The 26,431-nt window shown below is 42.5% G+C and overlaps 1 pseudogene; it reads right to left on the bottom strand.

Moving 5' to 3' along the window:
* Positions 1 to 11,546: 11,546 nt before the first annotated feature.
* LOC106695089 overlaps positions 11,547 to 26,431 on the bottom strand; it is a 60,646-nt pseudogene continuing 45,761 nt past the window's right edge.

The raw sequence follows: 26,431 nt of genomic DNA on the forward strand, positions 1-26,431 counted from the left end.
CTCCGGGCGCTTGTTTATGGCTGGAGCATCCACCGCTCGGGCTGCGCCTCCCCCATCCTACCTCATCACAGGCCTCGGCCCCCACGCGCCGCGCACCGCTCATTGGCTGCCCCCGCCACCTCCCGGCCGGCCGGCCCCTCCCCCTCCCCGCCTCCCTACCGGGCGGCCGGGCCCTTCCTCCCTCGCACGCCTCCTTATCCTCCCCCTCCTCCTCCTCCTCCTCCTCCTCCTCCACCTCCGGGATCCGGAGCACCGAGCCGGCCTTGAGGCCGAGCCTTTGCGCGCCTGTTTCCGCGGGCGCTGCGGCTCGGGGTTTGGGGCGCCCCGGCTGAGCAGCGAGAGTCGCACGTCCCGAGCGCCCGCCGGCAGCGGGGCCTTCCCGGGAGCCCCGAGGGCGAGACCTCCGGGGCCGGTTTGGAGTTCGGAGAGCGACGGGGTCCCCACAATCTCAGGGCCGAGGGGATTGTTGCAACCTCAACTGGGGCGCCGTCCGGATCGAACCCCGGGAAAGGGAAGTACATGCATGGAGCCCGGGAAAGGGAAGTACATGCATGCCATCTTTCACTCGAGCTGGGAAATAGACTTTGTAAAAGATACTGGGAATAGACTTTGTAAAAGATACTATGTAATGGAGTCTCGGGCGGCTCGGGGCGCCTCCAGCTAAGCTGCTGGGGAATTAATTAACTGCTTTAAAAATGGTCTGGGTAAATATTCCGCGGGGGAGGGGGCTGTGGGGGCTGCGGTAGCTCGGGTTGAATTGTAACTGTCCACATTCTGTGTGTTTGGTCTCTCTGCTCTGTGCCGAGGTGCTATATAATGGGAGGGAGTGAATGGAAAGTAACAGAGCTGACTGTTCCTCCCCTGAGTAGGGCGGAATACTGGATGATCACACGCCTTGACATGACTAGACCCGTATATCTCGTGCATCGTTAATGTCATCTTAGAATGCCCTTTTCTTTCCCAACCTCGTGGACAAAAATGGTAGGTTTCAATTTTTTCATTTGTTTGAATATATTAATAAAGAAGACGTATGGCCTTGGCCCAGTAGTTCAGCTGGTTAGAGCATCGTCCTGATACGCCAGGTTGCGGGTTCCATCCTGGTCAAGGCACATACAAGAATCAACCCATGAATGCATAAATAACTGCAATAATAAGCCTCTCTCTCTCTCTCTGTCTCTCTCTCTCTCGCTCTCCCCCCCCCCCCATATCAATAAATAAATTTAAAAAGTAAGTCGTATGCTTAACATTCTTTATGATAAGCCAGTTTAAAACAACAGAAATGATGAAGTATGTGTCCTGTGGAGATTGTTTCTCCTCTGTGGCTGTCAGAAAAGGTTCTCACAATGATCAGCTCTGTAGTGGCCCACCATTCATTCACAGGATGCACACCAGAGTCAATGACATTAGTGAATTCACAAAAACCGACCTGGATCGGTGTGGAAAAAACAAGTCCTGTGGCAGGTGTGAGGTGGGAATGGCCGATGGACTTTCTTACCCAAAACGGTCTGACTGCAGGAAGGTGGCAGCCAAGTGGGCCCTGAAAATCATGACTAATGAACCCAAGTTAATAGCATGGCGGTGTAAGGAGAAAGGAAACAGAGCTGCCTTTGAAACCCTCTGTTTGCGGAACAAATTTATAGTTATTATAAATATTTTGCTTTAACCACTCTAATCCTGAACGGAAAAGCCAAAGTTACCGGTGGAATATTCCCCAGTCGCTGGCATCAGAAAACTAAACCTTCCTACAATTATATGTCTTTGTCCTGAGGAGGGCAAGAGGTTCATTAACGATCAGTGATTGCCAGAAGGTAATAGAGAAGAAACAGTAGGAAGGGGAAGTGAGCATCCCATTCTCTGGAAGGTAAACCCTTCTAGAGCTGTTGGGATGACTCATTTCCAAGGATGCTGTGGAGACAATTCCTGCAATTGTGTATGTCAGCTTAGATGACCCCGAAGGACCTCATACCCTAAGATTCCATGATTGTGACTACTAAGTGATAAAAATCATTTAAAATATGCTAGATTTTCTAGTAGCAAAATTCAAGAAAAGTTAGCCACACTACACTATGAAACAGGGCTGTTTCTTGTACCCCAACTATGCAGCCGCGCTTCACGTGGGATTTGCCAACAAACTGTCATCATTACGCTGTGTTAAAAGGCCCTCTCCACTCTCGCAGAGGAGGTTATCTGTATTTCTGTTCAAATGGAAGCATAAAGGCATTTTTAAAACACAGCAGATAACATTGTGGGACTCAACAGGAAAAGCCAAGGTCAGGTGATAGGGGAAAATGCACAAAAAGAAAATCACTTTCCTTTGACAAAAAAGAGAGTAGTAATCTTTGTCACAGTCTTGTTTTTTATTCGTGTTTGTTTGTTTGTTTGGCAATATATTAAGGGTTAGAGAAAGCTAGAGATTGAACACAGGCAAGGGACTATATGGAGGTCCCCATCCATCCTTCTTAGGATTCCAGAGGTAGAACAACTTGGAAGGTAGATACAGGTTGATTTCTTATGGGAATTCAAGCCAGACTTAGAACTGGAGAGAGTCTTAAAACTTAAGATGGATGCATCAGCTCAAAAAAAAAAAACACCTCAAGTTACAGGTAGTCCTTTGCCAGAGAATAGGTCAGAGAAGCAAAGGAGAAAACAGGGTAATGACTGGAAGCCTAATAACTAGTGGCCAATAAACCTGCAAGGGCCTGGCAACTTCTGGGAACCAGAGTGTGAACTAGGAGCTCAGTTACTAAATAGCTGTTTCTTCCAGAAGCCCAGGCAATGGAATTGATGCTCAAACACAGAAGGTGTCCCTCATCTTTAGAGACTAGACTGAAGATACAGAAGAGACATTGGGGGGGGGGGTTGTCCAACATGGTGCCATTTGGGGGTCAAAGGAGAAAGTGGACTGAGAGGGATTGCATAGACCCTGAAAGGTATGTACAAATATAAGAGTTAGAGTCAGACGTGAAACATGGTTTAATGCCCCCTCCTCTGGGAAGAGTCTTGAGCTTTCCCCCTGATCTACTCTATAGCATTTTGTAAGGACCTCTGCTTGTAGCATTTATGTTATATTACAAATCGTTCTGTAAATAGCTCGGAACCCCAGTAGGTTGACAGCTCATCGGAGGGGGCCTAATTTATAAGAATACATGCATGTGTGAATGAGTTGAAAAAGGAAGAGAGGGAAGAATTACAGACCAAAAGGTATTTAAACATTCTTGTCTGTGGCCCTTGTCTCATGGTTTTAGTAAATGCCTCTAAAATAAGCACTTGAAAGGATAGTTGGGGAAAGAGGGAGTCTAAAAAACTGAAAGAAAAAAAAAAAACCACACACACAAAAAAAAAACCCCACAAACAGTAACAACAACACAACAAAACAAAAGCCAGAAAACAAAAGAATCCCACAGGTGGGAAAGGAAAGGGAGCTGGAATATACTTCTGATGGAAGTCTGCCCTCTATCGGCCGTTGAGGGGTTTAGATGGGAGGGGTTTGCTACATTGTGGAAAATGTCTGAAAATCAAAGTGCCCAGTGGGGGGCCCAGCAGACAGGGGGCATGAGGGGGTGTGAACGGAATTCTAGCGTTAGAGCCCTCCTCCCGGATAAGGTGTCTAGTCACACTGTGGGATGACACTGTGGGATGTGCAGGCGGTTTATGTTTTCTTTTCCTGAAACAAAAAGAAAAATGTAGACGTTGACTTTTGAGTCTGACACACACACATACACTTAGAATTGAGTTGCACAAGAGGAAAAAGTCTCGATTTTTAATGTTATTGCATTCATAGTAGAAAGACCTATGAAAAAAGCAGGGTAATAGGTCTGGCTCCCTAGATCCATCCGTTCCCCCCCCCCCCCCCCCGGCCCCAAAAAATCCATTCCATCTCTGGTTCCCTTCAGCTGGAGTCACCTCTACATGGGTTCTCGCTTCGTCTTGGCTTGGGCCATTTCAGTGATGTAGGGGGACACTTAATTTGGGAACTCAGCCATCTGATCTTGAGCTCTGGGTCTGTACCTGGGCTGTGTTATCACCACTTAGTACCACTGTTTCCTAAGGGAATTCCTGCCTTACCTCCCCAGTCCGCGCGTGGCAGCTGCTCCGGAGCTACTCGAAGAGGCATGTCACCGAACACAGGTTCTCTTTCAGGGTGGGCCTAGGATTCCTCTCCCCGCTTCCCTCACAAGTCTGAACAAGTTATTTATCCCTTCTGAATCTGCTTCCTCCTTTGTAAAATGGAGACAACAATACCAGCCACACAAGGTATCGTGTGACTCAAATGGTTGTTCTCCGTCTCTGCTGTTATTTTGAGAGTCCTTTTAATTGAGTGCCTCCTCAAGGTTTACACCTGAGCTGGGATCCCTGCTCAGTGATATCTCAGCACCTGTTACTACACAACATCTGCTGACCACATATTTGATTTCTTTTTTCCTTTCGGCCATCTTCCTGTTGGTCCTACTTTTCAGTTTGTCTAGTCTTGGAATCGTAGCCTTCGTGATTTCTTTTGGGAACTTATTCCAGGCTAAGACTTATTTTAAAGGGTAATAGTTAAAAATAATGATAGTAATAGTAGTCGCTCAGCTTTATAGAGTGCTTGCAAATAAGCACTTCACATGGGTTAATTTAATGAATCCTTGAGTAGCCCATGGCCTAGGCCAGTGATGGCGAACCTTTTGAGCTCGGCGTGTCGGCATTTTGAAAAACCCTAACTTAACTCTGGTGCCGTGTCACATATAGAAATTTTTTGATATTTGCAACCATAGTAAAACAAAGACTTATATTTTTGATATTTATTTTATATATTTCAATGCCATTTAACAAAGAAAAATCAACCAAACAAATGAGTTCACGTGTCACCTCTGACACGCGTGTCATAGGTTCGCCATCACTGGCCTAGGCCTTAGGTCATCTCCAATGCCTTCCATTGTCTCCATTTTGTGGTTGAGAAATCTGAGGCCCAGGCACAGAAGGTTGTGAGACTTGCAAGGTCTCAGAGCTCTGGGGACAACTATCAGGTTTGAAAACCCATCCTATTCTGCCTTAAGAACCTGTGTATTGCCGAAACCGGTTTGGCTCAGTGGATAGAGCGTCGGCCTGCGGACTGAAGGGTCCCAGGTTTGATTCCAGTCAAGGGCATGTACCTGGGTTGCGGGCACATCCCCAGTGGGAGATGTGTAGGAGGCAGCTGATCGATGTTTCTCTCTCATCGATGTTTCTAACTCTCTATCTCTCTCCCTTCCTCTCTGTAAAAAATCAATAAAATATATTAAAAAAAAAATTTGTGTATTTAACTGCCTTTGGTAGTAAGTTGGTAATGGTGAGTTGCTTTTCTATTCTGGTTTATTGCTTTCTGTGGACCTCAGTCAAAATTAACAGCTGTATGACAATATCTTGCCTTCTCTGCTAATTTGCATATGAAAAGTTAAAATAGTGATTAGTGCTCTCCTCAGAATGGAAATATCTCCATTGTTTTCCTAATCTCCATTGTTATACTAATTCCCTGGGTGTATTGCCACATGTGATCCTCACTAGACCCTGATGAGATAGGTTCATAATTACCTGCATTTTACAGGTGGCGTACCCAAGACACAAAAAGGTTAAATAATATGCCCAATGACACACAATTTAAAAGGAAAAATTGGGATTCAAATGCAGATAGTATGGCTCCAGAATGCATGCTATGCAATACTGTTTCTAATATCTATAATCTATAATAATAAAAGGGTAATATGCTAATTAGACCGGATGTCTTTCCGGACGAAGTGCCGAAGCAAATCTGCCCGGGTCTCTGGTGCCTGCCAGTGGCTGGAGGGAAGCAGCCCGAGTCCCAGGTGCCAGAGGGAAGCCGGTGCCAGGAACTGGGGAAGGAAGGCCTACTCTTCCACGAATTTTCATGCATCGGGCTTCTAGTACATTATATATATATATATATATATATATATATAGTACATTATATATATATATACATTATATATATATATATATATATATATATATATATATATATATATCCTTTACAATTACAAGCTCATTGGGGAGAAAATAAGAAAAATATAAACAATTTTTTTTAAAAAGGAAGAAAGATTACCCCAAATCTCACCATTGAGATATTAACCACTAATAACATTTGTTATACATTCTTGAAGACTTATTTTCCCCAATAAAATATAAAATAGGATATGCATCCTACTTTATAACTCCTTTTTCACTTATAGCTATACATGGCTTATTGATGTTTAAGGTCAATAACTGTCTCCTTTTCACCACTGAATATTATTCCATTGAGTGGATCTACCATATTATATTTAATAATGCCGTAATATACCTTTAGGGTTTTTGTTTATTTGTTTTACATTTCCACTGTTTTAAACAGAGCTGCAATGTATTCCCCTTGTAGCCAAAGTTTTAAACAATTGTCCAGTGATTTTCTTTGGTAAATTTCTAAAGTGAAATTGTTAATTGTGTGTCAAAAATCTGCCCATCTTTCGCACACGTTGCCAGATTGCCCTCCAAAAGGTTTAATCTGCACACATTCCCTCCAACACCCCATGAAAGTGCTCATCTCCCCAGTGAGGAGGCCCTTCCAGTTAAAAAGGCACCTGTTGTTTAAAAAGCACCTGACATTGTAAAGCTTTTTTTTCCCCCCCTTAAAAAATGTTCAACATTTGGAGGTTTTGGCTATGAATCATCAAATAGTTTTAACCTGAAAAATGACCAAATCATGTAACCCGGCAAACGGTATGCAGTGTGATTTTAAGGGAAAGTGTATGTCCTCAATTAAAAATTTTCCCCTAGGAAGGAGTGCTTTTATAAAACTGAACTAATAAAGGGAGTAAATGATTGAGTCTCCTCAAAAGGTGAGGCTACTTTGGCTGATATTCTGTGCTTGCAGGCATTCTTCTGGATAGCTGGAAAACGCTCGTGGAAGAGGGCCCAGCCCTGCATTACAACAAGAAGGAGGAATTTCCACTTACTACATCGCTCCCGGCTCTCTATGTTCTCTGTCCACCCAGCTGCCTGTTCTACTACATGGTTTTAATCATCCGAAGAGTCATAGATCCAAATTGCAGACACTTTTTGCCAAATCTACATGGCATCTACTAATATGTTAAGAAATAGAATTACATTTGTTTAAAAGATGATGGTATTACTCAAAACATTCTTATAATGTTTATTCTGGAATTGCCTTGTAGTCCCATGAGAAAATAGCCTCATTGTTTACTTGTCATACCTGACCCAACATATTCTAACTCGAGTAGATGATATTCTTCATTCACCAGATTTGGCTCTAACATACTTTTTTTAAAAAATCCTCATCCGAATATATGCTTTTATTGATTTTTTTTTTAGAGGCAGAGAAAGTGAGCAAGAGGGAAACATCGATCAGTTGCCTCCTGTTCACACCCTGACTGGGGATTGAACCCACAGTCTAGGTATGTGTCCTGACCGCAATCAAACCCACAACCTTTCTGTGTACGGGATGATGCTCCAACCAACTGGGCCACCCAGTCAGGGCTCTAACTTACTTTTTATCATCTCTTTCAAATTGATCTTCAAAGGATGGAGCTCTGTTAGGAATATTTAAAAGAATCAACCCATGCTCCAGAAAAATATCAAAGAAAAGAGTTTTATAAAAACGGTAGGCATCGGTTGTTTCCATGGAACAAGCACATAGGGTTTCCAGTGACTTGTGACAAGGAGATGTCACTCGTTTGAATGTAAATTGTGATATGATCACGTTCATTAGGATGCTGAGATTTTTATATTCTTATTCTATATTTCATACAGCTATCTTCCCATTGAAACGAGAACTCACTACCTAGGTTACCAATATCTATATTCCTTCTTTTCATTATGGACACATGACTAGATGCACAGCTATCCTCCTTGCAGTTGGATGGTGCCATGGAATGTGGGTGGAAAGGATGGGATCTTGTCTGGGCCGGCCTCTGAAACCTCTCCACAATCCTGCATATTTTTCATTCTCTGCGCTGGTAGGAAGCACTACATGGATAGAGTTTGGAACCACTAAATGGATAGATCCTAGGTCCCCGGATGACTACATGAAGCAGGCCTTCCATGTATGACATATTGACACACACACACCTCATTGAATCTCAGTGAGATTTGAGTGAGAAATCAGTCTTTACTGGGATAAGTCACTGAGATTTGGGGCTTGTTTGTTACAACAGTTAGCCTGTCCAAACAGACTACTTTAGCTTGAACAGAAATAACATTTACTGTTTATTCAGGCCCTAACTATTATTATATGTTCTCAGACAAAATGCAATTTTGACATAAACTTACAACTGAGTTGCATTTGTTTGTTGACTAATCCTGGCATTTAAAATATTTTCAATATTGTAATGCTCCAAGAAGACCTTAGCATTTTGCTTGTATTGATTAAAAGCAATTAAAATAGGTAGTATAGGAACTTTCCACTTACTCAAATGAGAGGGTGGCCATCTACATTGTACTGAGTTTTTCTGAGGCTCCATACTCTCAGACCATCTCTGCCCATGATTTTACAGTGGGTTACCGAAGTTATATGCACTCAAAGGAGAATGAGGCCCTTCAAATCCTCATTTTTTTTTCTTTTCCCCCAAGTCCTTCAGAATATATTACTTCCTCCCCACGCCTCTTCTGTAAAACTTCCCATGTGTGCTCCCCTTTGAGGCCTTCGTCACCAATATCATCCTCATTGCATCAACGTCCATGGAGTTATTATGAACTTTAAATCCGTAGCTCCTTATATTTGTCATTTGAACTTAAAGAATATTTTAATATTTTGATATTGGATTCTAAGGTCATCATATCCCTCTCCTTTATTATTAATGTTCTTTGAGAGCTTAATGTATCTTGGTCACTTTATTGGCTACAGTGGTAGTTTTTTGCCAGCTTTTCCAAGCTCAAACTAAAGTTTATGCAACAAATCAAGTTCTATGACCAAATGCTAGCTGCTAGTAGGCTGTGACTGTGTAAATGACTACTGGTCTGAGATTAGCAATAAAACTGTAAGAGTAAGCTCATAAGGCATGAAACCATGCAGGAAGAGGATATAAGAAAGATATTCCAAGAGTGTCTCTATCATTAGCTGATTATTGCCAAAGACCACGTCATATTTTCTATTTAGATTTGCCAGGGAGAAGAGCTAACCAGCAATGCCAATCACAGGAGTTGGAACAAGAGGACTGACTAGTCTATTTTTTCCTTGTCAGATTGTTGTCTAAATTAGGAATGTCCTCCATGATGGCGAGGCATTGTGCCAAAAAGTGCTCTAATGGAAAGAACATGATCTTGGGAATCACGTTGACAGGATCAAATTTTGACTGTGTTCATCCCTGTTGTATGACTTTGAATAAATTATTTTGTAAGTGTTTTATTTTTTTCATCAGTCACTTAGGGAATTAGCACCTATAGGATTCTGAGCATATAATAGATAATAAGTCTTTTAACATTTTTAATGCTGAGATTCTTAAAAAACCTGTAATAGGTTCAAATATTCACTAAATGTTTGCTACTTTTAAAGCTTGTGAGATGAGATCCAGTTTATGGTTCTAGAACAGGGGTCCTCAAACTACGGCCCGCGGGCCACATGCAAATACAAATATTGTATTTGTTCCCGTTTTTTTTTTTTTTTTTTTTTACTTCAAAATAAGATATGTGCAGTCTGCATAGGAATTTGTTCATAGTTTGTTTTTTTGTTTTTTTTAAAATATATTTTATTGATTTTTTACAGAGAGGAAGGGAGAGGGATAGAGAGTCAGAAACATCGATGAGAGAGAAACATCTATCAGCCGCCTCCTGCACATCTCCTACTGGGGATGTGCCCACAACCCAGGTACATGCCCTTGACCGGAATCGAACCTGGGACCCTTCAGTCCGCAGGCCGACGCTCTATCCACTGAGCCAAACCGGTTTCGGCCATAGTTTTTTTTTAAACTATAGTCCGACCCTCCAACGGTCTGAGGGACAGTGAACTGGCCCCCTGTTTAAAAAGTTTGAGGACCCCTGTTCTAGAACATAGTAGTACTTCTGGCCTGTGTCAGGATCAAACCCATTACACTCCCTCACAGTCCATATTTCCCCTAAAATGTTACTTTTCACCTCTGTCCCTCTGCTTACGGCAGGAGATGTCCTAACAGGCAGGATAGGGCCTTTGAAGCCAGGCAACTGGATCCTACATTCCTAATCACTACGCTAATGATAAAAATAAATGCCACTTTCCTTGTGCTTGAAGGTCTTCTGTCTAGTATGGACAACTGGTAAATAAACAGTTTTAACATAGTATAATATAAATTTACATGAGGAAATTGAAGAAAATTCCACAAAACCTTTTCATGAAGGAAAAGATAATTGGTTGAATCTTGAAGGAAAAATAGATATGAGGTTTAGGGTTAAGAGAGGGAGGAGAAGAGATTGCAAGTAAAGGAAATGGTGAAGTGCCTACCATAGGGCTTGGCACATAGTAGGTGTTTAATATACAGGGTGGGGAAAAACTAGGTTTATAGTTATTTGTATGGAAAATAATACAATAATTAATATATATTAATTCAAGAAAAAACTCTGTTTCATGTACTCACAACTGTAAAACCTACTTTTGCTCTACCCTATATGCTGGTGAAAGAAAGCACATATGCTTTTGCAATGGAAAAAATTAAAGTTTGAGGTAACTGGATGCCTGGTGGCAACTGAGAGGAGACAAGGCTGGTAAGGTGGATTGGATGGTCAAGGCCCAAAACCTAGAGCAGATAGTTTAGACTTCATTCTATAGGGAAATACTTGGAGCTTTTAGAGACAAGTGACTTCATCGGATTCTTATTTTATAAAGACACCATATCTTATCAATTTCAAGACCCTTTCACAATATTTTAACAACTCTGAAGGTGAGGTGTATCCCACAGTTGATTTCATGTCACAGTTTAATCAACAGTTGTTTACTTTCTTTCCCAGTGGTTTATAAAATAACTAGAGGCCCGGTGCATGAAATTTGTGCAGGGGAGGGGATCCCTCAGCCCGGCCTGCACCCTCTTCGCAATCCAGGACCTTTCAGGGGATGTCCAACTGCTGGTTTAGGCCCGGCCCCAAATGTCACAGCTGAGGTTCTTGGAAGTGGCCCAGCAAAGTTCCTTCCTGCCTTCTTCCTGCCCTGACCCCAAGTCTATGGCTTAAAAATCAGGGCACCAGGCTGGGGCTGAGCACCCCAGGGGCCTTTGTAGCAGCTACAGGCAGGGGGAGCTTGGGGGAACTGTAGGAATTGGTGGAGGCAGCAAGAGCCAGGGGATGGCAGTGCCCATGGGGAAAGGGGGCATGGGGTGGAGGAGGTAAGCTCCTCTGAGACTTAGAGGTACGGAGACTAAGAGAGACAGAGAGGACAGAGATGGGGATAGAACGAGTGACAGGAAGAGAGAGACTCAGAAAAAGCAAGAGAGAGATTGAGACAGAGGAAGATTCACAAAGAAGAGAGACAGACAGAAAGATGGAGTCCTGCTCTGTATGAGTCAGCGGGCTGTGGGGAGGCAGGGAGATGGGGCCTGGGGCTCACAAGGGATGTGTCAGTGTGACGGTAAGGCACAGTTGTGTTGCACGAGGGGGGTGTGCTGGTCATGCAGCACCAGCTCCTTCAGAGACCCGTACAGGTTGTAGGGCTCCGCAGAACCCAAGCCAGTGGCCATGCGGTAGATGAAACAGTGCTGGGTATCGCCGTCCACCACCACAGAGCAGGCACAGCAGCCCCGCTGGCTGCTGTCACGGATGAGGAAGATACCATCCTGCTTGCTGTTCAGCATTTCCTCAGCCGGCGCGCGTTGATCTTGCCCACATACCAGGTTCGTTCCTCATGGTGGGGAGGTCTTCCTCATCCTCCAACAGTGCATACTGGTCTTCAGGCTCATTTTTGATTCCCAACCACTGGTTGATTTTCTTCTGCCGGGCGCCTTTCTGGCTGAGCCATACCAGCTACTGGTCTCGGATCTTGCGCAGCTGCATGAGGTCTGGCTTCAGCCTGTTCACGCGCTGATCGATCTCCCGGTTGTCCGAGGCCTGTGTCCGCAGCTCCTCTTCCAGCTTCGCGCGGCTCTTGTGGGTCCCTGCGATGCGAGACTTGCGCCGTTCTGAGCTCAGCAGGATCCTCTGCATCTCGTTTTCATTGCCCTCATGCCAAGCACTCCAGGTACCCCTGGCTGCACTTCTCTTGAGTCTGGCTCTTCGAAGATCTGGATGGTTTCATTGAAGGCTTCGATTGCGTGCACTTCATCTGCAGTTCCTGGGAGGTGCGTGTGTGCTCCTCGTAGAGCTGGTCTTACTCGCGGCTCTTTGTCCTCTGCTTCAAACCAAGGTAACAAAGGAAACCTTTAATTATGATCTTCCTCGAGGCAAGGGAGGGAACAGCAAACTTCAATCGAAATAATTTCCCGCCAGAAGTCACGTCCAACTACTGCGAGACTGTGGACAATAGGGCTGACCATGTACATGTGCAGTAACAGGCTCACGGTCTAGCAGCCGTAGGCGCCAGGCTCCTCCACAATCCCACAATCCTCTGGGCGCCCAGGAGTCCTCCACAATCCCACAATCCTCTGGGCGCCCAGGAGTCCTCCACAATCCCATAATCCTCTAGGCGCCCAGGCTCCTCCACAATCCCACAATCCTCTAGGCGCCCAGGCGTCTTCCACAATCCCACAATCCTCTAGGCGACCAGGCTCCTCCACAATCCCACAATCCTCTAGGCGCCCAGGCGTCCTCCACAATCCCACAATCCTCTGGTTGCACACTTCCGGTTTTTCTAGCGCCTCCTTAAGTGGTGTTTCCTTCAGTCGCGGTGCAAGTCCAGGGCCTCTAGATGGAGAGGATTTTCGGTTCTTTGACGTTGATAGCTGTTTGCTATTTGGAGTCAGTGAAGTGTCGGGAGAACTGCCGCTGCCGTAAACATGTCGGTCCCAAGCGCACTCATGAGACAACCGCCCATTCAGTCGCCGGCTGGTGCCGTCCTGGTCGCAATGAGAAAGGTACTGAGCTGAGCCGTTTTCCCATCGGATCTCCCTCTTCCTTCCTCAGCACAATCCAATCCCGCAGACTCTTAAGACCTTCCCCCCTATTTCTTCGACTTTCCCCCATCAAACTTGCACCCTATCGCGTTGCCTAGGGGTGCCCCTAACTGCTCTCTGGGAGGGCGGGGGGCAGCCTGGGTGAGGGGCCGTGGTGTTCTGGCCTCTGGTTCTGGTCGTTAGGGTCGCTGGCTTTATCTATATCTATATCTATATCTATATCTATATCTATATCTTGTTAGGGTCGCTGGCTTTATATCTCTATATCTATATCTATATCTATATCTATATCTATATCTATACATATAGATATATAGATATATAGACATAGATAGATGTTGCTGCTTGCATGTGATGGTATCTTCTATTTAATAAAAAGTTGAAATTATGGCAGCAGAGGAACAGAGGGACAATGACTGGAAGCTAGAAAACTCGTTGGGAGACTTACCAGATAGCATAGCTGTGGGGTAGTGGGCTGTGATGCAAAACGTAATATGACGCAATAGATTTTGAAATTCTAAAATAGATTCGGGGCTCCCTGAGTCTAACAGGTTGAACAACTTTTGGGTCTTCATCTTGTTCTTTACCGCATTGGTGAGAACCTAAAAAAAAGCTCCTAGCTTTTCATTAAAACCACATTTTCTTAGGTGAATAACTTAATTATAAAGAATACCATGTAGCATCTATTAGGAATCAACATTTTGTGAGGAAAAGTACAGGCCCGTTGAGCTGGAGGCCCCTTGAGTGCCCTATCCAAGGGCGTCTGCTCTTTGCCCTGAACTTTCTTACAGAAATAAAGAAAGTTTAAAGTCCTGGAAGATGCTTCAGATACCCCTGGTTCAACTCCTTCGTTTTATAGACGAGGAACATGAGTTTCTGGGGGTGCTGTTCACCTTAAATTTGCTGACTCTTAGCAGCCTCATCCACGGAGGCTCTAGCCTGGACACCCACCCCCGCCCCTCCGCATTGCAGGTTCCTTGTCTACCTGCCTCTGGATGTGCCCTGACTCCAGTTATTGAGCAGACAGCAGGAAAGGACCTTTTGCCTCTAATTGCCACAGTTCAGGGTTAATCCATTTGTTATTCATTCCCGTCTTTTTTTGGATTCATTCTATAGCTGGAATCTATTCCTTTTGTCTAAATATCTGGTTATCGGCATCCAAACCTCAGCTGATGAGTGATGGTGTCTGGGTTGTGCTCTGTGGCCTGGGCATTTGCTGCCTGAGTTTCTAATAGGCACCACCTGTCGCTCTGTGCACCAGCTCCTTCCACACCACCCTGAGGCACTTCACCTGGTCCAGAATAGCAGTCTCTAGAAAACAGAACTCCCCGCATTACTGTTTTTTCCCCTCCATCTGACTCCAGACTGTTTATATGGGGTGCTGGATGGAGTTCTGTTGAGTATTTACTTCTTTCTCCAAGCCCAAACTCTGGAACACTTATTCAACATGAACATCCCCTTCTTCTTCTTTTTTTTAATCTCTAAGAAACAGTACACACCAGTAGGCTGTGCAGGACTGCATCCCTTCTTATGGATTAGGCCAACTTTTCTATTCATTGGGGATCCCTTCTAATTGGCCTCATTGGTCAGGTGCTTGTTCTGATTATCAGTGCCCATGGAGTTTAGTTCTTAAATAATTTTAATGTTTTCTTCCTAGCAACCATTCACTGAGCACATGGAATGGAGTATATGCTAAATGCTTTGCATATCTTAACTCCTTTCCTCTTCATAGCAATCTCATCGTAAGGTGTGATCAGATATCTCCACAGAAGAGGGACTGAAGTTCAGAGACACTACGTTAATATCCCAAGGTCATAGGCCATGTGCCCGAGTTAAGACTGAGACCCAGGTTTGGTGACGCATACTTTTGCCTCATTATGACACTGTAGCACCCCCTATCCAGTGCCAACTCATCCTACATTGAGTCTGGCCTGGTTATCTCATTCCAGAACGAGAACATCGCAGTGGGCTGCTGGGGCTTCCATGCATCACTTGCAGATCAGGGCAGTGGCTGTTCACCTGTTCAGCACATTGAGTTTACCCAGCCTTAGTGACCAACTGAGCTTCCAGGGTTTCCCACCCCTTCAGCATCCAGCTTGCCCTTGTCCTGTTTCTCAACTATCTAAACCAGTGGTTCTCCACCTTCCTAATGATGCGACCCTTTAATACAGTTCCTCATGTTGTGGTGACCCCCAATTTCATTGTTACAAATTGAACATAATTAAAGCATAGTGATTAATCACAAAAACAATATGTAATTATATATGTGTTTTCCGATGGTCTTAGGCGACCCCTGTGAAAGGGTCGTTCAACCCCCAAAGGGGTCGCGACTCACAGGTTGAGAACCGCTGATCTAAACCCTGCTTAGGTGATGCAGAAACTGTAGAGACCTGTGCAAGAATTAGAACATACATTTTTATTCTCTTATTACATTCGAAAAGCCACCAAAGGACTAAGGTGAGAGTGCCCTTTGGTTTCTGATTTGTATCTCACACTAGAAATCTCTCTTTTATTTTTAAGTTCTTAAAATGAAATTTGAGGAGTCTGAACATATCATCAGGACAGCTTACCTCCAAATAGAGCAATAGAAGTACATGTAAGCAATGCCTTAAAGTCTGCCTGGTGGTCTAAAAAAAAAAAAAAAAAAAAAAAAAAAGTATGCCTGGTGGTCTAGGTTTGAACAGGCCATGAAACCACACAATATTGCACTTAATAGTAGCTATTAGATAGCTGAGCCCTAAATGTTCTTGGTTCTATTATACATACTTTATGTGCATCCTCTCATTGACTGCCCAGCAGCATTGTGCAGTAGGAGCTGTTATCATCTTCATTTTATAGATGAGGAAACCAAGGCACAGAATAGCTAAGTAGCTTGTCTTGGGTCGTTATCCAGGTCATAAGGGAAAGATTTGGGATTTGAAGATAGGCAATCTGATTTTAGAGCACAGGCTCTTCATCAAGCCTAATGATTAGAATGTTTTACTTAAGTATATGAATATACAGATGAGTATAGTTTTCAAAGCACTGACATTGTCACTTTGGGAAAATAAATCTATTTTCTAAGAATGTTGCCATTTCTCAATATATTTTTGGAACTGACCTCTGATTCAATTGCAAATCTACAAGGAAATTAGACTCATTAGGCTCATACGTGGGTTTTGATTAAAAGCAGCATTAACATAGTATAAAAGTACTTCTATTAATCAATAAAAATGATGTACATTGCCTTCCCCAAATGGAAATGTACAAGGACAGGTAACTTACAAAAGGAGAAATATAAATGACCGATAAACAAATGAAAACATGTTCAACTAAATATAGCCAAAGACATGCAAATTAAAATAATGAGAAAACACTTTTCATCTATCAGATTGATAAAAATTTTAAAAAATCTTTCCCAGCCAGAGCTTGACAAACATTTTTTTCTTATTTAAAAAAAACTTTTTAAAAAATATATTTTTAAAAATTTTACAGAGAGGAAGGGAAAGGGATAGAGAGTTAGAAACATCGATCAGCTGCCTCCTGCACAACCCCTACTGGGAATGTGCCCACAACCAAGGTACATGCCTTTGACCAGAATTGAACCTGGGACCCTTCAATCTGCAGGCCGATGCTCTATCCACTGAGCCAAACCGGTTAGGGCAACAAACATTTTTAAAGATTGGCTATATCCAGGATTAGCAAGATGAGGTCAATAAATACCTTTCGAATTACTGGCAGTGGTAAAACTTGGTATAATTTTTCTGGAAGGCAGTTTAGCAATACACATCAAAACATTAGTTGGACAAATCCCTGATCCAGATATCACAATTTTAAGAGTTTAAGAAAAGAATTCTTAGAAAACTTCTTATTCTAAGAAGAAGAGAATGTGGTTAGATGTACAAATTTTAATAACCAGGATGCCAATTATAGTGTCGTTTATGGTTAAAAAAAATGGAACATAAACTAACTGTCTGTTAATGGAGTTTTGAGTAAATAAATCTATGTAATGGAATATTATAGTTATTAAGATAAAATGTGGTTTTATGTTGACTATTTTGGAGAAATATTCACAATACAGTGCTCATTTTTAAAAGCAGGTGATAATATAACAATTACAGTAGAATCTTAGCTTACCTCATTCTATTTGTATCTATCTGTATCTCTATACCTATCTCTCTATACACAAACACACATATATTCTGGAAAAGCTATTCACCTAATACATTAAGAGTGATCATCTGTGTGTGTTAGGATTTCATACATTTTAAAATATATTTTTCATGCCATTATTTCATGCAATGTATTCTTATATTGTTAAATTTTAATTTTACAATATTCTCTTTATAATCAAAAAAATAAAAATATTTACATTTTGGGGAAAAATGACTATGACCTAGCTAGATCATCCACAATCTTTATCAGACATGGTTTGCAATAATTTTGGAGTGTATTATAGATAAGAAATACACTCACAGATGAATATTTTGTTATGTGAAATAGAAACAATGTCAAAAGAGAATTTATACAACTATTTCATAATATCATTGAAACGAGAGTCTCCCAATGATGACAACATTTAAATGCTCAACATTTATTTGAAGATATAATTCTGGACCGTTTGTTAACAAAATCATCTCCCCACTTTTACTGGTGTGCCTCATATACTCTGTTTATTTACTTCAGTTTTAATAAAAAAATATGAGAGAGCTGAGTCCTAAAGAAATTCTCTCCCCTGGGGGATTATCAAGCTGTAATTTCTTAGCTTTGGCATGCATCTGAAAATAAATGCATATTTTTACTTGCTTGACCAAACTCAGGAATCTGCAGGTCTGTTAACGTTGCATTATGTGGCTGGTGCCCTGAGTAAAACCAGGTGCCCTGTCACAAAAGCTGAGGATGCGCTTGTGAAATTTATTTTATTCCGATTTATGAGGACTGCTGCACACAAATAGATTATTGTAGTGTCTGTGATTAATGGGACACCACACGGCTGCGTGGACTTCATAAATCATTGGATGCAATGTCTGAGTGAATTTTACTTGCAAAATCAGTTTCAATCAGCTTGGCTTAAAAACCAGGGAAAGCAGAAGGATGTGTCCAGTTGTGGGAGGCATTGAAGTGGCGGAGCAGTCACTACGGGGTCCAGTTTTATGCCTCTTGTTATCAGTGATGTGGAAGAGTGAATAAGCAACACGCTAATTAAATCTGCAGATGGAATTGGAAATGTCACGAATGTGGAGAAGGCCAGGAAAATGATACAAATTGGCTTAAAGTGATAAGTAAGGGTTGGAATAAAGGCCAAAACTACAATAGACCTGAGCGTGCGTGCACACATGTACACACACTCATGAATCATAAATGACTTTAAAAAATTAGTTAATTCCATAACTCTTTTAAGAAACCAAATAGCATATGAAAAATACAACAGACCTGAGCATGATAGCCCACTCGTACACACACACACACACACACACACACACACACACCCCAGTCAATAAGTGATTAAAGAAATAAGTTAACTTGATAAATCTTTAAAGATCCCAAATATAATATGAAAGCAGTTTGGGTATAATGAATATTAAAAAAGAATGACTGCAGGGCTTTATTCTAAGATCAGTAGCATTTGTTTTGTTTGTAAAATAATGATTTTATTGTTCATTTTTGATACATAAGTAATACATATTCATCATAACAGAATCAGAAATGAAAGACCAGCAAAAATAATATTCTCTATAATCCCATTATTCAGTGGTATAATCATATACCATATATATATACGTATATATATATATGTATATATACGTATATATATACAAAAATATGAGATCATATTGCATGTTCAATTTGCTATCCAACTTCATTCATGTAAGAACACTTTTTTTAAAAGGCCAGGTTCCTGAGAGCCTTGCTCTGTACCCACCTTTCTCTTGCTCATTAAATTTGTTCCCTTCGATCTTAGTAATTAGAAGCTCTGAGAGAATGACAAAGGGGTAATATTTGTAAAGGCTAAAGCTGGAGAGAAAAGAAAAAAGGGAGTTTTCGTTGAGGATTCTGCCTGCTCCTCAGAAAACCTGATGCCACCAGCTCTCCATTTCTGTTAGCCCTCACGGTCAGCCTTTGTCCAAGGAGCCGTCACAACCCCCGCGCCCACCTTTCCTGACCTGGGCTGAGGCTGGCCCTCTGATCCTGAGAATTGCTGCCATTGCAACAGAATCACTATTATGAACTGAGGAGCACTCCTATTTCCACAAACAGTTCTAAAGGAGGAGGAAATCCCCTATACGATAGATTATTCACAAGGAAGGTAGTAATCTCCGATGAATGTCCTTCATGGGGTGGAGTCAGGGGAGGATGAAAGGAAGAGTAGTTTGCTTTTTTCACTTCTTGAAATATAGCTCAGAGCATGAATGTATGTATAAGATGGAACTTCATTGCAAAGGAAAACAGAATAAATGAAGTAAAAGTCTAAGTCAGACAAACATAGGCAGAATCTGAATCCTACTATGACTCAAACGTGAAAGTATAGGGAGAAGGTTATAAAATCAAGGGAGACCAATGCACCAAAAGGTCTCCGGTTGGACTCCTGGTCAGGGCACATGCCAGGGTTGCAGGCTTGATCCTCAGTAGGGAGCATGCAGGAGGCAGCTAATCAGTGTTTCTCTCGCTCTCCTCCTTTCCTCTCTCTCTAAAATCAATAAAAATATATTAAAAAAAAAAAGACCAAGGGAGACCAGGATTCTTGGGGTTAATCTAGGAACATTGCCTTTGGCATCGGGTAGACTTCCCCTTTCCAAGCTCCCAGTTCTTGGTGAGGAGGGTCACACAGGCTGGCTTGGGTAACCTGTCCTGGCAGAGGCCAGATGAAAGAGAAAGAGCCGTGGGCAGGAGCCCCTGGCTACCAGTTTCCAGGTTTCTTACCACCCACCTGGCTGCCATTAAGTAATGCCTGTCACCTCTTTGGGTCTCAGTTTTCTCGTTGATGAAATGAAGAGTTTGCTCCGGATCATCTCTAATGTCCTCTCCAATAGACCTGTGCTTCTAAATCTCGACCACACTTAGAACTACCTTGGGAGCTTTCAAAATCCACTGTGCAAAGGCCTCCTTTCCGACCATGTGTATCAGAATCCCTGGAATCGGACAGGTGTCAGTATTTTTATGCTCCCCAGGTAATTCCAGTGTGCCACCGAGTTTGGGAATCTCTGAACTATATTAGATGATTTTTGATTCTTAAAAAATTAAGAATAATAATAGCTTATATATTATTTTTAATTGATTTTTAGAGAGAGGGGAAGGGAGAGAGAGGTTGAGAGAGAGAGAGAGAGAGAGAGAGAGAGAGAGAGAGAGATGAGAGAGAAACATCAATTAGTTGCCACCCAAATGTTCCCCAACTGGGGATCTAACCCAAACCTAGGTATGTGCCCTGGCTGGGAATCGAGCCCGCCACCTTTTGGTGTATGGGACAATGCTCTAACCAACTGAGCCACACCGGCCAGGACAATAGCTAATATTTTTGGGGTGCTCACTATATACCAGAAAATTTGTACATATTAAGCCTCATTTAAGGACCTCAGGAGTTAAAATTACCATTTCTACGGATGCAGATATCAAGGACTAGAGTGCTTAGGCAATTTATCTGGGCTTACCCAGCAAGTAAATCGTGAACTAGAATTCTAACGTAGGCGATTTGATCCCAGGATCCAGGATCCTGCCTCTTAAACCATACTGATACACAGAAGAGTGAGCAGCCTCTTATAGAGGAGTTAGCTTTGGAAGTTTTGTAGAATTACTATTTTTTTTCATAAAATAAAACTGTGAGGACATTTTATTCTGGTTCTGTGTCCTGTCTCCCCTTCTAATTTTGTAATTCACTTTAATTTTCACTGAGAGCAGTGCAATAGGGGCTGCGTCACGAAGCATCTGCACAGGTATTGTCATCTGTGCTGCGTCACGAAGCATCTGCACAGGTATTGTCATCTGTGCTGATGACTAAGTGTGTGTGTGTGTGTGTGTGTGTGTGTGTGTGTGTTTTCATATATTTGTAAAAAATGATGGCAGTATTGTGAAGCTTCTCTCATCAAGTTAAGTCTGTTTCTTTACCTCTTGACTCTGGACTTGACCATATGACTTGCTTTGGCCAATGAGATGTCAGCAAAGGTGACAAAAGAAAAGGGTTGAAAGGTGCTTTGGTACTGGTGTGTGACTACACATTTTCAGCCTTTAAAAGCCAGCCAGTAACTTCAGTTCCAGCTACACAGATACATGCTGAAGATGCATGGCTATGTTACTTAAGCCAAGGACAAGACATGCGAGTGTGGCCATCTGGCACCAAACAGCCCCTGCTGACCTGCCAGCTGACTGCCAGCATGAGAATGAGCCAGGGAGACCAGCAGAACCACTTAGAACCATTTAGCTGAGCCCAGCTCAAGTTGTCAACTCAAAGAATCATTAGCTAATAATTTTTTAAAATATATTTTAAGTTGATGTTAGAGAGGGAGAGGGAGAGAAAGACAGAAACATTAATGATGAGAGAGCACCAATGATTGGCTGCCTCCTGCACTCCCCACACTGGGGATCGAGCCCACAACCTGGGCATATACCATCACCTGGAGTCAAACGGTGACCTTCTGCTTCATAGGTCGACGCTCAACCACTGAACCATGCTGGCCGGGCTAATAATTATTTTAAACTATTAAATTTGGGGCAGTTGTTTTTTTTTTTAAATTCATCAAAAGCTAATTGACACACACATTAACTCTTAGTTATCATACAGCACTATGAGGTGAATTTTTATCATCATCTCCATGTTACAGATGAGGAAACTGTGGTACAGGAAGGTTAAGTGATTTGTCCCAAGTTCCAGAGCCATGCTCTTGACCTCCGTGCTATACTATCTTATATGTGCTTATCTTATAAGTGTGTTCATTACTGCATTCATTTCCAATGACTTGGACCAAGAAACAGCACCAAAAAAGGAGAGGAATTTTATTACATTTTCCATTCCTAACGTCACCATTCTAACGTTTCCTTCTCTTTCTTTCTTTCACCAATTTTTTTCTTTCAGCATTTATTAAGCCTCTACTATTGTCCAGGCTCTGTGCCAGGCATTAGGGCTATAAATACACATTTCCTGCCCACAAGGAGATCAGAGATTATAGGAAGAGACAACTGTATCAGTAAATAATTACAACACAAGATGAGAAGTGCTGTTATATGGATCTTCAGAAAGTACTGTCATGGAGAAGGTGAAATGATTAACTTCTGCTAAGGGGTAGCTGGGAAGTCAAAGCTTGTCCCAACATGAGCATCGTTACTTATATTGTTTTTTTCATATCTTCCTCATGTATTTACTTCTAAAATATGGAGACATGCTTCTTTATTCACATTTATTTTATGTGTTTCATACTTTCTTCTTTCTGTTCTTCCTTCCTTGCATGCTATCTTTTTCAAATAACCTATTGAGTACCTACTTTGTTGTCAGGCACAGTTTCTAAATGAACAAGATAGGAAAGGTCTCTGCTTTTAGGAAGCTTATACTGAAATGAATGGAAACAGACCGTAAATAAGCAAGAAAAAAAATCTTATTGGTATTAAAAGTGCTTTATAGTGCCTCAAACAGATGATGTGATGGCCATCTCAGATGGACCAAGTGGCTGCTTTAGATGGAATATTAAAGCAGATTTCTTTGAATCAGTAATCTTTAAGCTAAAATGTGAGTGACTGTAAGTGAGCAATTCAAGGATGAGGCAGAAGAGTATTCCTGGCCGAGGGAATAGCTAACGACAGTCCCTAGACTGAGAACAAGCTTGGGGACAGGAGGACATTGTCGGGGTAGGAGGTGGGAAGAGGGATGGGGGAAAAGAGGGGAGAGACATACCTGTGAGAAAGGGGCCCATGGAGGGTTTTGGATGTCATGCTAAGGAGCTTGGACATTATCCTGCAGAAAATTGGAAGTCTGCAGGAGTTTTGAAGCCGCAGATAATATCAGTTTTGTTCCTTAGGAACATAACTGGCAGCTGTGAGGAAGATGGGCAGCAAAGTGGCAGACAGATGGCAGCGAGGACAGTGTGGGGACCTGTGCTAACGGGCACTGCGCCTGGAGGCTTCCACGCGTAGATGTCACCCTCACAGGGAGGTCAGGAGGAGCCCTAGGCAGGAGGGGAGGTTGGAAAGGAAGGAAGACCGTGGCTGCAGTAAGTCAGCAGGTCAGAGGCTGAGCCCGGAAAGCTGAGGAAACGCAGGAAGCAGTATGCAGGTATGGGGTCCTGTCCAGAGAGGTCAGTGGAGGCTGGAATCAGGAACCTAACCCGGGAGAGAAAAAGGAAGAGGAACAAGAAACTATGGGACAGGAATCCAGGCCAGAGGGCCTGGGGAAGCAGTGAGCAGGCTTTTGGCAAGAGGTCTGAATATTAAGTGGCACAGGCTAGCAAACACGCCAGTGCTCCTGAAGATGTAGTGAACGTCAGAGTCACCTAGAGGCCTCGACACAATGCAGATTCCAGGGCCCCGCCCCCAGAGATCCTGATTCCTTAAAGGTCTGGAGGAGTATCTAAGAATCTGCATTTCTACAAGTCCCCGCGAGATGCGGATCCTACTGGTCCACAGCCTGTATTTTGAGTAACAAGGGGGGACTGCTGACTCGGGTATTACGCATGAGGGTCAGGATTTGAAAACATCTGACCTTTCAGGTGTAGACAGTTACCAGGCTGCAGAGAGGTCTGCGTGGTGGAGGAAGTCCAGTTCCCGACAGATCAAACGTACCATTTAAGAGGCACCACGGCAAAGTGGGCAGCTGTACACGAAGGCCAGAGGCAGCTTGATAAAAAAATACATTGGTCCTTCTGCTCTGTAGGTAGTTGCTACACAATGGGACTAATGGTTGTTTGAGGGAAAGTGAGAGGAGGAGGCAGGCCTGAGCAAGCACAACGTGTGCAGACACCGTCTCTTTGGAAATTGGATCTGTCAGCCGGGAGCAGGGGTTCTGCCGGACCAGTCCTTTAGGGCTCCAGCAGTCCGCACAGGGAACATCGCGCTTTCCCGGGCTGGATGAACTCAGTTTCATCATGAAGCTTTTCTGAAAATGAAAATGAGAATGAAGGATTTGGTTGCATTATGAAAAAAATAGGTGAAGATCATAAAATTCTCGAATTGATAAAATTAGGGTGCATGACAGACTGAAGAGGCTTCCAAAAATTAGGCCAGCTTTTCTGAAGAGCTGCCAGTAATATGGCGTGAATACATGTATAAGCAAATGGTTCTTTTCTGACTTAAGCTGTGAGGGTAACACTACCACTGAAGCTGTGCCCTGGCTGGGCAGCTCAGTTGGTTAGAACATCACCCCAACATGCCAAGGTTGAGGGTTTGATCTTAGACACTACTCCAGACCTTTAAGGATACATACAAGAAGCAATCAATGAATGCATAAATAAGTAGAACAACAAATGGATATTTCTCTCTCTTCCCCTCCCCCTCTTTCTCAAAAACAAAAAAGAAACCCCCTGCCCCCCCCACAAAAAAACACCCCAAAAGACAAACAAAATCACTGAAGCGATAACCAGTACAACCCAAGCAACAGGTGGCAATTTGCTTACATTGAGAGGTAGATTTGAAATGAAAATAGATTAAAATACTGGTGCCTATATTAGATGAAAAGGAGTTGACTCATTTTCCAAGATCCTCCAAATATGGAAATTATTAGTCAGTGAATCAGCTAGTTTTTCACTAGGTATTAGCACATACAAACACATTCCTCTAAAATTCTTACCTATGCGATATACATTCCTTTAGTTGCATAAGCAAACACTCCATTTCCACATCCGTGAATAAGCATAACAGATAATCAGAGCAATACCAGCTAGAACAGTGCAGGTATATACCAGAGACTCAATATGTATTTACTTAACCAATGAGTGAATGAATGAATGAGTGCCAAAGAAGACGGTGGAGGTAATTGGCAGCCTGGCACTAGACCGGGACTACAAAAATGGAGAAAGTGTTCACTGTTTGGCTACAGAGCTCCACATTTAGAAAGCAGGGGATGCAGCGGGCTGGGAGAGGTAGCAGTGGGGGTAGGAGAACAGTAAAGCCTGGATTACTGGTGTGCGGGGGCCTGGGGGACCTGGAAGATCAGCATAACAGAGACGGGAATGACTGAACCAAGGAAAAATACTCTAACAAAGTAACTCTTCAGACAAGAACCAGAATAAAATCAGCATTGATACGAGCAAGCTCTTGGTTATAATTATTTGGCAGCAACTGCTTGCTGCAAATCTCCAAGGTGAGTGGGCGAGGCCAATTGGCTGGATCAAGGGTTTTGGAGTTTATTCAAGCCATTTTGAAGGCCCTTAAGAAAACAAATGTCGTGAGGCTTGAAGAGTTGAGGATACTAAATTTTTTAGAAAGTGTTTATTGATCTCCTACTATGTAGAAATCTTTTGCATGGCACAAAAGTGAATACGATGACATGCCTGCCCTCATACATCATACAGTCTATATGGGGAGATTATATATGTCCAGAAATAATTATATAATAGAACAAACTGAGATAAATGCCCAGAAGTATGAGAATGATTTAGAACATTCATTTCTTAGAGAGTGTGCAATTCAGTGGATTTTAGTATATTTATAAAACTGTACACCCATCCCCACAGTATAATTCTGGAATATTCCACCACTCAAAAAGAAATTCAGTAACCATGAGTAGTTACTCTTCATGTCCCCCTTCCTTTAGACCAGTGGTTCTCAACCTTCTGGCCCTTTAAATACAGTTCCTCATGTTGTGACCCAACCATAAAATTATTTTCGTTGCTACTTCATAACTGTAATGTTGCTACTGTTATGAATCGTAATGTAAATATCTGATATGCAGGATGGTCTTAGGCGACCCTGGTGAAAGGGTTGTTTGACCGCCAAAGGGGTTGCGACCCACAGGTTGAGAACCTCTGCTCTAGACCCTGACAACACTAATCTATTTTCTGTCTCTATGGATTTCTAGATTGTCAACTGATTCCCCCAAAGTGACCATAAAATGTAAGATTTCTCAACTCTGATATCTAGTCCAATGATGTTTATGCTTACTCTTCTGCCAGTACCACACTGTATTGATTACTGTGGCTTTATAGAAAGTTTTGAAATCAGGGAATTTGATTTGAGTCATTCAATTATGTTCTTTTTTTTTTTCAGATTGTTTTAGCTTTGTATTTTTTTTCAGATTTGTTCTGAATCTCTTGCATTTCCATATAAATTTTATGATCAGCTTATCAATTTCTGTAAAAAAACTCAGCTGGCATTTTAAAAAAAAATATTTTATTGACTTCTTACAGAGAGGAAGGGAGAGGGATAGAGAGTTAGAAACATCGATGAGAGAGAAACATCGACCAGCTGCCTCCTGCACACCCCACACTGGGGATGTGCCCGCA

This window comes from Myotis lucifugus, unplaced genomic scaffold (assembly GCF_000147115.1).
Source record: "Myotis lucifugus unplaced genomic scaffold, Myoluc2.0 scaffold_6, whole genome shotgun sequence".
NCBI classification, from domain to species: domain Eukaryota; kingdom Metazoa; phylum Chordata; class Mammalia; order Chiroptera; family Vespertilionidae; genus Myotis; species Myotis lucifugus.